At 44.2% G+C, this 11,762-nt stretch overlaps 1 pseudogene; it reads right to left on the reverse strand.

Moving 5' to 3' along the window:
- The window catches only part of LOC135521693 (uncharacterized protein C8orf34 homolog), a 105,803-nt pseudogene that overhangs the window by 15,365 nt on the left and 78,676 nt on the right, over positions 1-11,762 (reverse strand).

Consider the following 11,762-nt stretch of genomic DNA (forward strand, 5'->3'; position numbering starts at 1 on the left):
TTAATACTTTGTAGCGCCACCTTTTGCTGCGATTACAGCTGCAAGTCGCTTGGGGTATGTCTCTATCAGTTTTGCACATCGAGAGACTGAAATGTTTTCCCATTCCTCCTTGCAAAACAGCTCGAGCTCAGTGAGGTTGGATGGAGAGCATTTATGAACAGCAGTTTTCAGTTCTTTCCACAGATTCTCGATTGGATTCAGTTCTGGATTTTGACTTGGCCATTCTAACACCTGGATATGTTTATTTTTGAACCATTCCATTGAAGATTTTGCTTTATGTTTTGGATCATTGTCTTGTTGGAAGACAAATCTCAGTCCCAGTCTCAGGTCTTCTGTAGACTCCATCAGGTTTTCTTCCAGAATGGTCCTGTATTTGGCTCCATCCATCTTCCCATCAATTTTAACCATCTTCCCTGTCCTGCTGAAGAAAAGCAGGCCCAAACCATGATGCTGCCACCACCATATTTGACAGTGGAGATGGTGTGTTCAGGGTGATGAGCTGTGTTGCTTTTACGCAAAACATAACGTTTTGCATTGTTGCCAAAAAGTTCAATTTTAGTTTCATCTGACCAGAGCGCCTTCTTCCACATGTTTGGTGTGTCTCCCAGGTGGCTTGTGGCAAACTTTAAACGACACTTTTTATGGATATCTTTAACAAATGGCTTTCTTCTTGCCACTCTTCCATAAAGGCCATAGTTGTGCAATATACGACTGATTGTTGTCCTATAGACAGAGTCTCCCACCTCAGCTGTAGATCTCTGCAGTTCATCCAGAGTGATCATGGGCTTCTTGGCTGCATCTTTGATCAGTCTTCTCCTTGTACGAGCTGAAAGTTTAGAGGGATGGCCAGGTCTTGGTAGATTTGCAGTGGTCTGATACTCCTTCCATTTCAATATTATCGCTTGCACAGTGCTCCTTGGGATGTTTAAAGCTTGGGAAATATTTTGTATCCAAATCTGGCTTTAAACTTCTTCACAACAGTATCTCGGACCTGCCTGGTGTGTTCCTTGTTCTTCATGATGCTCTCTGCGCTTTTAACGGACCTCTGAGACTATCACAGTGAAGGTGCATTTATACGGAGACTTGATTACACACAGGTGGATTGTATTTATCATCATTAGTCATTTTGGTCAACATTGGATCATTCAGAGATTCTCACTGAACTTCTGGAGAGAGTTTGCTGCACTGAAAGTAAAGGGGCTGAATAATTTTGCACGCCCAATTTTTCAGTTTTTGATTTGTTAAAAAAGTTTAAAATATCCAATAAATGTCATTCCACTTCATGATTGTGTCCCATTTGTTGTTGATTCTTCACAAAAAAATACAGTTTTATATCTTTATGTTTGAAGCTTGAAATGTGGAAAAGGTCGCAAAGTTCAAGGGGGACGAAAACTTTCGCAAGGCACTGTATGTGGCAGGGTCTACAGTCAATCACGGATTACAAAAAGAAAACCAGCCCATTCACGGACCAGGATGCCTTGCTCCCAGGCAGACTAAATAACTTTTTTGCCCGCCTTGAGAACAATACAGTGCCACTGACACGGCCCGCAACCAAAACATGCGGACTCTCCTTCACTGCAGCTGAGGTGAGTAAAACATTTAAACGTGTTAATCCTCGCAAGGCTGCAGGCCCAGACGGCATCCCCAGCCGCGCCCTCAGAGCATGCACAGACCAGCTGGCTGGTGTGTTTACGGACATATTCAATCGATCCCTATCCCAGCCTGCTGTTCCCACATGCTTCAAGAGGGCCACCATTGTTCCTGTTCCCAAGAAAGCTAAGGTAACTGAGCTAAATGACTACCGCCCCGTAGAACTCACCTCCGTCATCATGAAGTGCTTTGAGAGACTAGTCAAGGAACATATCACCTCCACCCTACCTAGACCCACACCCTAAACCCACTCCAATTTGCTTACCACCCAAATAGGTCCACAGACGATGCAATCTCAACCACACTGCACACTGCCCTAACCCATCTGGACAAGAGGAATACCTATGTGAGAATGCTGTTCATCGACTACAGCTCAGCATTTAACACCATAGTACCCTCCAAACTCGTCATCAAGCTCGAGACCCTGGGTCTCGACCCCCGCCGTGTGCAACTGGGTACTGGACTTCCTGACGGGCCGCCCCCAGGTGGTGAGGGTAGGTAACAAAATCTCCACCCCGCTGATCCTCAACACTGGGGCCCCACAAGGGTGCGTTCTGAGCCCTCTCCTGTACTCCCTGTTCACCCACGACTGCGTGGCCACGCACGCCTCCAACTCAATCATCAAGTTTGCGGACGACACAACAGTGGTAGGCTTGATTACCAACAATGACGAGATGGCCTACAGGGAGGAGGGAGGGCCCTCGGAGTGTGGTGTCAGGAAAATAACCTCACACTCAACGTCAACAAAACTAAGGAGATGATTGTGGACTTCAGGAAACAGCAGAGGGAACACCCCCCTACCCACATCGATGGAACAGTAATGGAGAGGGTAGTAAGTTTTAAGTACCTCGGCGTACACGTCACAGACAAACTGAATTGGTCCACCCACACAGACAGCATCAACCTCAGGAGGCTGAAGAAATTCGGCTTGTCACCAAAAGCACTCACAAACTTCTACAGATGCACAATCAAGAGCATCCTGTCGGGCTGTATCACCACCTGGTACGGCAACTGCTCCGCCCACAACCGTAAGGCTCTCCAGAGGGTAGTGAGGTCTGCACAACGCATCACCGAGGGCAAACTACCTGCCCTCCAGGACACCTACGCCACCCAATGTCACAGGAAGGCCATAAAGATCATCAAGGACAACAACCACCCGAGCCAGGGCCTGTTCACCCCGCTATCATCCAGAAGGCGAGGTCAGTACAGGTGCATCAAAGTTGGGAACGAGAGACTGAAAAACAGCTTCTATCTCAAGGCCATCAGACTGTTAAACAGCCACCACTAACATTGAGTGGCTGCTGCCAACACACTGACTCAACTCCAGCCACTTTAATAATGGGAATTGATGGGAATTGATGTAAAATATATCACTAGCCACTTTAAACAATGCTACTTAATATAATGTTTACATACCCTACATTATTCATCTCATATGTATACGTATATACTTGTACTCGATATCATCTACTGCATCTTTATGTAATACATGTGTCACTAGCCACTTTAAACTATGCCACGTTGTTTACATACTCATCTCATATGTATATACTGTACTCGATACCATCTACTGTATCTTGCCTATGCTGCTCTGTACCATCAGTCATTCATATATCTTTATGTACATATTCTTTATCCCTTTACACTTGTGTGTATAAGGTAGTAGTTTTGGAATTGTTAGCTGGATTACTCGTTGGTTATTACTGCATTGTCGGAACTAGAAGCACAAGCATTTCGCTACACTCGCATTAACATCTGCTAACCATGTGTATGTGACAAATAAAATTTGATTTCATTTGATTTAGAATAATATAATCATCATGATGGTTGGCTCTATACTATACGGAGTTATGCAGCTTCATTTACAAACGTAGGTATAAAACACGAACTGGGCCAAAGTTCAGAGCAAATGACAGAAAAACACATTCTTCTGGAAAATATCTATTTGATATAGGGTATGTAAACCTCTAGATGTCCATTAGCAGAATGAGATTCTGAAGTTCTTAAACAAAGAACCAAAACTAAAAAGAAACTCAACCTATTTCTAAAAGTCGACAAAAGATGGAAGGGAAGAGCTGTTAAGGTACACAACAGAATGTTTTAGTAGACAGAAGATACACAACATAATGTTTTGGTAGACAGAAGATACACAACATAATGTTTTGGTAGACAGAAGATACACAACATAATGTTTTGGTAGACAGAAGATACACAACATAATGTTTTGGTAGACAGAAGATACACAACATAATGTTTTGGTAGACAGAAGGTACTAAGGTACACGATAGAATGTTTTAGTAGACAGAAGGTACTAAGGTACACAACATAATGTTTTGGCAGATAGAAGGTACACAACAGTATGTTTTGATAGACAGAAGGTACACAACAGAATGTTGTGGTAGATAGAAGGTACACATAAGAATGTTTTGGTAGATAGAAGGTACACAACAGAATGTTTTGGTAGATAGAAGGTTCACAACAGAATGTTCTGGTAGACAGAAGGTACTAAGGTACACAACATAATGTTTTGATAGATAGCAGGTACACAACAGAATGTTTCGGTAGATAGAAGGTACACAACATAATGTTTTGGTAGATAGAAGGTACTAAGGTACACAACATAATGTTTTAGTAGATAGAAGGTACACAACATTATGTTTTGGTAGACAGAAGGTACACGACAGTACGTTTTGGCAGATAGAAGGTACACGACAGTATGTTTTGGTTGATAGAAGGTACACAACAGAATGTTTTGGTAGATAGAAGGTACACAACAGAATGTTTTGGTAGATAGAAGGTACCAAGGTACACAACAGAATGTTTCGGTAGATAGAAGGTAGTAAGGTACACAACAGAATGTTTTGGTAGACAGAAGGTATTAAGGTACACAACATTATGTTTTAGTAGATAGAAGGTACACAACATAATGTTTTGGTAGACAGAAGATACACAACATAATGTTTTGGTAGACAGAAGGTACTAAGGTACACGATAGAATGTTTTGGTAGATAGAAGGTACTAAGGTACACAACATAATGTTTTGGTAGACAGAAGATACACAACATAATGTTTTGGTAGACAGAAGATACACAACATAATGTTTTGGTAGACAGAAGATACACAACATAATGTTTTGGTAGACAGAAGATACACAACATAATGTTTTGGTAGACAGAAGATACACAACATAATGTTTTGGTAGACAGAAGATACACAACATAATGTTTTGGTAGACAGAAGATACACAACATAATGTTTTGGTAGACAGAAGATACACAACATAATGTTTTGGTAGACAGAAGATACACAAGATAATGTTTTGGTAGACAGAAGATACACAACATAATGTTTTGGTAGACAGAAGATACACAACATAATGTTTTGGTAGACAGAAGATACACAAGATAATGTTTTGGTAGACAGAAGATACACAACATAATGTTTTGGTAGACAGAAGATACACAACATAATGTTTTGGTAGACAGAAGATACACAACATAATGTTTTGGTAGACAGAAGATACACAAGATAATGTTTTGGTAGACAGAAGATACACAACATAATGTTTTGGTAGACAGAAGATACACAACATAATGTTTTGGTAGACAGAAGATACACAACATAATGTTTTGGTAGACAGAAGATACACAACATAATGTTTTGGTAGACAGAAGATACACAACATAATGTTTTGGTAGACAGAAGGTACTAAGGTACACGATAGAATGTTTTGGTAGATAGAAGGTACTAAGGTACACAACATAATGTTTTGGTAGACAGAAGATACACAACATAATGTTTTGGTAGACAGAAGATACACAACATAATGTTTTGGTAGACAGAAGGTACTAAGGTACACGATAGAATGTTTTGGTAGATAGAAGGTACTAAGGTACACAACATAATGTTTTGGTAGACAGAAGATACACAACAGAATGTTTTGGTAGACAGAAGGTACTAAGGTACACGATAGAATGTTTTAGTAGACAGAAGGTACTAAGGTACACAACATAATGTTTTGGCAGATAGAAGGTTCTAAGGTACACAACATAATGTTTTGGTAGATAGAAGGTACACAACAGTATGTTTTGATAGACAGAAGGTACACAACAGAATGTTTTGGTAGATAGAAGGTACACATAAGAATGTTTTGGTAGATAGAAGGTACACAACAGTATGTTTTGGTAGATAGAAGGTTCACAACAGAATGTTCTGGTAGACAGAAGGTACTAAGGTACACAACATAATGTTTTGATAGATAGCAGGCACACAACAGAATGTTTCGGTAGATAGAAGGTACACAACATAATGTTTTGGTAGATAGAAGGTACTAAGGTACACAACATAATGTTTTAGTAGATAGAAGGTACACAACATTATGTTTTGGTAGACAGAAGGTACACGACAGAATGTTTTGGCAGATAGAAGGTACACGACAGTATGTTTCGGTAGATAGAAGGTAGTAAGGTACACAACAGAATGTTTTGGTAGACAGAAGGTATTAAGGTACACAACATTATGTTTTAGTAGATAGAAGGTACACAACATAATGTTTTGGTAGACAGAAGGTACTAAGTTACACAACATAATGTTTTAGTAGATAGAAGGTACACAACATTATGTTTTGGTAGATAGAAGGTACACGACAGTATGTTTTGGCAGATAGAAGGTACACGACAGTATGTTTTGGTTGATAGAAGGTACACAACAGAATGTTTTGATAGATAGAAGGTACACAACATAATGTTTTGGTAGATAGAAGGTACACAACAGAATGTTTTGGTAGACAGAAGGTATTAAGGTACACAACATTATGTTTTAGTAGATAGAAGGTACACAACATAATGTTTTGGTAGACAGAAGGTACTAAGTTACACAACATAATGTTTTAGTAGATAGAAGGTACACAACATAATGTTTTGGTAGATAGAAGGTACACAACATAATGTTTTGGTAGATAGAAGGTACACAACAAAGTTTCGGTAGATAGAAGGTACACAACAAAGTTTTGGTAGATAGAAGGTACACAACAGAATGTTTTGGTAGATAGAAGGTACACAACAGAATGTGTTGGTAGATAGAAGGTACACAACATAATGTTTTGGTAGATAGAAGGTAAACAACATAATGTTTTGATAGACAGAAGGTACTAAGGCACACAACAGAATGTTTTGGTAGATAAAAGGTACACAACATAATGTTTTGGTAGATAGAAGGTACACAACAGTATGTTTTGGTAGATAGAAGGTACACGGCAGTATGTTTTGGCAGATATAAGGTACACGACAGTACGTTTTGGTTGATAGAAGGTACACAACAGAATGTTTTGGTAGATAGAAGGCACACAACAGTATGTTTTGGTAGATAGAAGGCACACAACAGAATGTTTTGGTAGATAGAAGGCACACAACATAATGTTTTGGTTGATAGAAGGTACACAACAGAATGTTTTGGTAGATAGAAGGTGCTAAGGTACACAACAGAATGTTTTGGTAGATAGAAGGTGCTAAGGTACACAACAGAATGTTTTGGTAGATAGAAGGCACACAACAGAATGTTTTGGTTGATAGAAGGTACACAACAGAATGTTTTGGTTGATAGAAGGTACACAACAGAATGTTTTGGTTGATAGAAGGTACACAACAGAATGTTTTGGTAGATAGAAGGTGCTCCTTGGGAAAAAGGGGTAAATCGGTCATCAAAAAGAAAATAGGACAAAAGACACTTCATATACTGAATTTAAATGCCTTTATTTGTATGGCATATTCACTGGAGAGAACATTTTAAAACTCTTAACACGTTTCAGCTTCATGGCCTTCGTCGGGGGGGCCGGGGGCCATAGCTAGCTACCCAGCTGCCCTAGGGCCATACAAACAAAGGCATTTTAATTCATTATATGAAGAGTGCCTTGGTCCTCCTTTGTTGTTGATGATTTCTGAAAGTCTTGGCCGTTGAAAACAGAGAATGTGTGTCTCTCTCTCTCTCTCTCTTGCTCTAGCTTTTAAAGGCTCTAAAGACTACTAATGGTATTACAAGGAAAGGTACACTGGCCCGTGGAGAAGGAGCAGCCTGTCACAGGGAGAAAACCTCAGTGAACTCAACCAAAGACGCTGAGCGTTGGCTAACGCCAATGTCAGTCCCATTAGTTCTACAGCTGTTTTTATTTTCTTAAAAAACCAAATATACCTCAGAGTACAGTCCTCGGGGCCAAGATGTAATAAATAAATTGCCCCGTGTTCCCTTCTAAAGGTTTCTATGTGTTCTCGTTTTTCAGTGTTAAGAGATGAAGTTTTACCAGCCAGCCATTCAGCCAGTACAGTCAGCCAGTCAGTCAGTCAGTCAGCCAGTCAGTCAGTACAGTCAGCCAGCCAGTAAAGTCAGCCAGTACAGCCAGTCAGTCCAGTCAGCCAGTCCAGTCAGCCAGTACAGTCAGTACAGTCAGCCAGCCAGTAAAGTCAGCCAGCCAGTAAAGTCAGCCAGTCAGTCCAGTCAGCCAGTCCAGTCAGCCAGTACAGCCAGCCAGTACAGCCAGCCAGTAAAGTCAGCCAGTACAGCCAGTCAGTACAGTCAGCCAGTCCAGTCAGCCAGTCAGTCAGTACAGTCAGCCAGCCAGTAAAGTCAGCCAGTCAGTCCAGTCAGCCAGTCCAGTCAGCCAGTACAGCCAGCCAGTACAGCCAGCCAGTAAAGTCAGCCAGTCCAGTCAGCCAGTCAGTCAGTACAGTCAGCCAGCCAGTAAAGTCAGCCAGTACAGCCAGTCAGTCCAGTCAGCCAGTACAGCCAGCCAGTAAAGTCAGCCAGTACAGTCAGTCAGTCCAGTCAGCCAGTCAGTCAGTACAGTCAGCCAGCCAGTAAAGTCAGCCAGTCCAGTCAGCCAGTACAGTCAGCCAGTCAGTCAGTCCAGTCAGCCAGTCAGTCAGTCCAGTCAGCCAGTCAGTCAGTACAGTCAGCCAGCCAGTAAAGTCAGCCAGTCAGCCAGTCAATCAGTCCAGTCAGCCAGTCAGTCAGTACAGTCAGCCAGCCAGTAAAGTCAGCCAGTCCAGTCAGTCAGTACAGTCAGCCAGTACAGTCAGCCAGCCAGTCAGTCAGCCAGTACAGTCAGTCAGCACAGTCAGCCAGTACAGTCAGCCAGTACAGTCAGCCAGTACAGTCAGTCAGCCAGTCCACCAGTCAGCCAGTACAGTCAGCCAGTCCAGCCAGCCAGTACAGTCAGCCAGTCAGCCAAACAGTCAGCCAGTACAGTCAGTCAGCCAGCCCACCAGTCAGCCAGTACAGTCAGCCAGTCCAGCCAGCCAGTACAGTCAGCCAGTCAGCCAGTACAGTCAGCCAGTACAGTCAGCCAGTACAGTCAGCCAGTACAGTCAGTCAGTACAGTCAGTCAGCCAGTACAGTCAGCCAGTACAGTCAGTCAGCTAGTCCAGTCAGCCAGTACAGTCAGTCAGCCAGTACAGCCAGCCAGCCAGCACAGTCAGCCAGTACAGTCAGCCAGTACAGTCAGCCAGTACAGCCAGCCAATACATTCAGCCAGCACAGTCAGTCAGCCAGTACAGCCAGCCAGTACAGCCAGCCAGTACAGCCAGCCAGCCAGCCAGTCAGTCAGCCAGTACAGCCAGTCAGTCAGCCAGTACAGCCAGCCAGCCAGTACAGTCAGCCAGTCAGCCAGCAGTCAGTCAGTCAGCCAGCCAGCCAGTCAGTCAGCCAGTACAGCCAGCCAGTACAGTCAGCCAGTCAGCCAGCCAGTACAGCCAGCCAGCCAGTCAGTCAGCCAGTACAGCCAGCCAGCCAGTCAGCCAGTACAGCCAGCCAGCCAGTACAGTCAGCCAGTACAGCCAGCCAGCCAGCCAGTACAGTCAGCCAGCCAGTCAGTACAGTCAGCCAGCCAGTACAGTCTGCCAGTCAGCCAGCCAGCCAGCCAGTCAGCCAGCCAGCCAGTACAGCCAGCCAGCCAGTCAGTCAGCCAGTACAGCCAGCCAGCCAGTCAGTCAGCCAGTACAGTCAGCCAGCCAGTACAGTCAGCCAGCCAGTACAGTCAGCCAGTCAGCCAGCCAGTCAGTCAGCCACAGTACAGCCAGCCAGCCAGTCAGTCAGCCAGTACAGCCAGCCAGCCAGTCAGTCAGCCAGTACAGCCAGCCAGCCAGTCAGTCAGCCAGTACAGTCAGCCAGTCAGTCAGTCAGCCAGTACAGCCAGCCAGCCAGTCAGTCAGCCAGTACAGCCAGCCAGCCAGTCAGTCAGCCAGTACAGCCAGCCAGTCAGTCAGCCAGTACAGCCAGCCAGCCAGTCAGTCAGCCAGTACAGTCAGCCAGCCAGTACAGTCAGCCAGTCAGTCAGCCTCTACGTAGGGTGCACCCTATTCCCTATATACTGTACTGTACTCTCCATCTACTGCATCTTGCATTTGCCGCCATCGCTCATCCATACATTTATATGTACATATTATTTTTCATTATTTTACATTTGTGTGTATAGTCGTCGTGAATTTGTTGGGTCCAGGTAGTCGTAGAGCGTGAATTTGTTGGGATTACTTGTTAGATATTACCGTATAGTCAGAACGAGAAGCACAAGCGTTTCGCTACACTCGCATTAACATCTGCTAACCATGTGTATGTGACCAATAAAATTTGATTTGATTTGATGTTTGGAACATCGTATAGAATTCTAAGAATCATAATACCATAATGAAACAGGCAGGGAGCAGGTCTCGAACCCTCAACCTTCTAGCCCGAAGTCCAGCGCGTTATCGACTGTGCCTAAAAAGCATGCTCAAGCGGCAGAGTCGATATCCGCACTTATAAACCCAGGGTCGTTACAGTACATATCGTATCAGCACCTCAGTATAGTGATCATATTGTATCGTGAGGTCCCAGGCAATTCCCAGCCTTAGAAAAGAGTCCCCACGAGTCAAAAGTATAGTTTAGGGTTAGAATTAGGGTTAGGTTTAGGGTTAGAATTAGGGTTAGGTTTAGGGTTAGAGGGTTAGGTTTAGGGTTAGGTTTAGGGTTAGGTTTAGGGTTAGGGTTAAGGGTTAGGGTTAGGTTTAGGGTTAGGTTTAGCATTAGGGTTAGGGGTTAGGGTTAGGTTTAGGGTCAGAATTAGGGTTAGGTTTAGGGTTAGAATTAGGGTTAGGTTTAGGGTCCTAACCCTAACCCTACACAAGGAGGGTAAAACAAATGTGTGTGTGTGTGTGTGTGTGTGTGTGTGTGTGTGTGTGTGTGTGTGTGTGTGTGTGTGTGTGTGTGTGTGTGTGTTATGTGCGTTATGTATGTTATGTGCACAACACAAACAAGATCTGTGACCAGGTTAACATCTACCTGGAGTCTGTGGCCGTGTTCAACAGAATCAAATCTGTGATGCATTGTGGGTCAATTATGACTGAGTTTATTATTATTAGTTGTTATATATCATGCAAAATGATTAGTATATCAGTCAGTTGATGTTGCACAAACCTCTGACAGATAGGCCTTGAGGCTGGAGGCCTTGCCCAGACTATCTGTTGTACTCAGCCCAGGAGGCGTGAGCAGGGGTCTGGGTCGGGTTGGCTGACTGGTGGGAGTCACCGGCCTGCTCCGTGACTTCCTGAAGGTCACCTCCTTATGACCCCTGTGACCTCTGTGAACACCAAACCCTGGGGTCACGGCCGTCATGGCCGACTTGGAGGTCAGCAGGCTGTTGGGGGTCATCGGTCTGCTGCTTGGAGTTCTGGGGGTCGTAGTTCTGCTGCCGGGGTTGCTGGGGGAATGAGTCCGGTGGCTGCCGGTCATGGTGAGGGAGTTGGGCTTGCGGGTGAGCAGGGGGCTGAGTTTAGGACTGACCAGGGGATAACCTATAGAGCTGGGCTTGGCTGAGCGGGTGAGGATGGGAGACTGAGGTTGTGAAGTCTGGCCGGGTAAGGGGAGGGTACTGGGGAGTGAGGCCGGGAGAGAGGTGTGGAACAAGGGGGTGAGTAGAAGAGAGCTGTGGGGGCTGTTGGGACTCCGCTGGGCTAGTTTCCCCTGCTCTGCCAGCTTGGCCAGGTCCTTCTCCACCTCTGAAGGGAGACAGAGACAAACAGGTTGGGAATATAAATGCATAATGGGAAGCTTCATGGGAAGCTTTATGTCTGTAACATGGATTATGA

Source organism: Oncorhynchus masou, chromosome 30, assembly GCF_036934945.1.
Source record: "Oncorhynchus masou masou isolate Uvic2021 chromosome 30, UVic_Omas_1.1, whole genome shotgun sequence".
NCBI classification, from domain to species: Eukaryota; Metazoa; Chordata; class Actinopteri; order Salmoniformes; family Salmonidae; genus Oncorhynchus; species Oncorhynchus masou.